This window comes from Hylobates moloch, unplaced genomic scaffold (genome assembly GCF_009828535.3).
Source record: "Hylobates moloch isolate HMO894 unplaced genomic scaffold, HMol_V3 SCAFFOLD_15, whole genome shotgun sequence".
NCBI lineage: Eukaryota > Metazoa > Chordata > Mammalia > Primates > Hylobatidae > Hylobates > Hylobates moloch.
Genome location: NW_026652290.1, coordinates 46,602,582 through 46,605,090, shown reverse-complemented (window position 1 = coordinate 46,605,090; position 2,509 = coordinate 46,602,582). Strand labels below are relative to the sequence as shown.

At 49.9% G+C, this 2,509-nt stretch overlaps 1 long non-coding RNA gene across 1 annotated transcript; it reads left to right on the top strand.

Moving 5' to 3' along the window:
• The first annotated feature begins 206 nt into the window (after positions 1–206).
• Positions 207–2,308, top strand: LOC116483603 (uncharacterized). Its single transcript, XR_009210021.1, has 3 exons — positions 207–305; positions 1,367–1,455; positions 2,132–2,308. It is a non-coding gene; the product is annotated as an uncharacterized LOC116483603 (long non-coding RNA).
• Positions 2,309–2,509: the final 201 nt, after the last annotated feature.

Sequence of the window (2,509 nt, the reverse complement as noted above, 5' to 3'; positions counted from 1 at the left end):
GGCGGGGTTTGGCGCGGCCACCGCCCAGAGTCGGCACCGAGGGAGGAGCGGCCCTTCGAAAGCCGCTGGCAGGGATTAGCCAGCTGGCCAGCGTTCCTCCAGGCCGGTCAGGAGCGTGCGGCGGCAAGAAACGCGGCCCCGGGCGCAGGAGGCCGCAGGGTCCTCTAGGAAGCGGCGTTGGGAATGAGAAGGCCAGCCGCGCCCCGCGGAGGATTCTGGGAGTGGTAGTTCGACCTCATGGTTGGCCGGCGCTAGGCGTCCCCGCCGGCTGTTAGATGCCTTTGTCGTCGGGCTCGGCTTCCTCGGTATGTGGTTGGAGGTCGAACCCAGGGTGGAGGAGGGCTGAACGCATCCCCTTTTAATCTGAGTGCCTCGGAGGAGGGTGGCGGGAGGACCCCCGGGTGGGGGCGCCAGGCCGCCCGCGCGTGCGTTCCCGGCCTCTTGGGGGACCCAAGCGGCGAACCCCAGGCCCCTTCCCTTGGCGCGGTTGCCTCCAGCGCGAGCCGGAGGAAGGAGTCTCCATGGAACCTGGGGGCAGAGGTGAGGATTTGGGAGTGATGCGGCCTTGGTGCCGGCTGGAGAGGGGGAGAGGGAGAAAAGGAGAAAGGCTGCCTCTGGCTGGGGCAGGCTCAGGGAGGAGTAGCGTCACGAGCCCCTTCCTACTAGCCGGTCTCACTTGGGGTTTTGAGGGACAGCCCGCCACTTCCATTGCCCTCCTGGTCTGTAGGGCGCTGGATGCCTCCCTTGCCCAAGGGAAAATATCAACACATCTGACAATTTGCCTTTTGATAATGACTTCTGTTTTGATCTCAGAGGAGCCCCATAAGGCAGGTAGGAAGGGACTATCTGACCCTTTTGGATGGTAGGGAAAGCAGGGATTTGAGAAATCGCGGAATTTGTTTACAATCTTGTTTTGTTTTTGGTGGTGGTGGTGGTTTTTCCATAAGACACATCACTTTTCTGAGTCAGGCAGTATTGTATTAATATCTGAAAAGTCAGTGTTCAAGAAGAATTTAGTCTTCGTTTATCCTGTGAGCCTGGGATACAACAGAGATTAATCACTGAGGCGTGGACATACAAAGACTTTTGAGTATTATTTTGACTACTTAGCACATGCAAGATAAAAATATGTTTAATTTATATGTCCAGATGCTCATAGGAGTTCTACTGGAGTTTAAGGGCAGAGGAGAACAGGAGGAGCCTGAGGCAGCAGTGGTCAAGGTGTCTTGATTAAAAGATATTATGCGATTGTCCTTTGGTTCCCAGTGTTGACTCTTCTTAGATGACAACTAGCTGGTGTGTGGCACTTCCTGCTAGTTTATTGCAAGGACAGAGTAATCATCATTGCTCCTGTCTCCACTTTTAGGATCACTTTTTGAGGACTCAGACATTCTCCATGCTGGAAACCCAAAAGAAAATGATGTGACTGCTATGCTGCTGACCCCTGGGTCCCAAGTAAGTTTAGATTTCTTCTTTCTTTTCCTTCTGTTCTCAGAGCAAGGATATCTTTCCTTCCACTATTTATGGAATTGCTCAGCCCTGATTCCTAGACCACTGGGTTCATCCTGATAAACTGATGACTGATGACCCCGAAGGAAGTGCTCTTCAGTTGTGCAGAACTTTCTTCCCAGCGTTGCTTTCGCTCTACCCACTGAGTGTTTGCTGCACACACATTGAGTACTGTAATTGGCCTTGGTGAGATGCAAAGAAGTAAAAGCCACTTGCTCCTGCATCGTGGAGTTTACTAAGGCAGTGAGAGATATATAAATAAAATAGTTAAACGTGAAGAAATATATATTTTTTAAACGTAGAATTGATTGGTCCTGATAAGTCATAAAAGTCTCTGAAAGAGATTTTTTTTATCATCTGTTTGGGAGAAGTGTGGGATAAAAACTGTACTTTGAAAAACAAGAAAGAGTGAGTAGTTGGAGGGTAGAATAAGGGAATATTCCAAGACAGAACAGCTTTGGCCAAAAAATAAAAAAAAAGTCTTCAAATGATGAGGGAGTTGGAGGTCTTCCAAGGATGTGTGGATGTGTCAGTCACTGTGGGTTGACCTAGACTGTGGTGAGGGAAGCTTGGCTGTGTTGTACCCAGACCCCAGGACAATCTACACTTGGTCTTATTCCAGAGGCAAATGAAGGCCCCATGAAGGTTTTTAGAGGCCCAGCAAGATGAAACATGCCATAGCTGATTGGAGAGAGAAGATTAGTAAAGATGCTTCTGTAAGATCTGGCCAAGACAGTGGGAGATTGGCAGACCCTTTGGTTCAGGTGCTGGGTCTCTTTGTTTCCGTCACACCAGGCCTAACAGCATACAGGTACTGATGATCCTTATAAAACCATGGGAGAAATTGCCAGTATTGATTTTGATCTGTGAATTTGTAGATCGCTTTCAGAGAGATGAGGGGAGAGAAAGTCAGTAGCACCTGGTAACAGCGTCTGATTGGCCTGCCTGTGCCTTCTAACCCCGGCACATGCACTTAAGTGAGTTGATTGCTGAGGTTTTC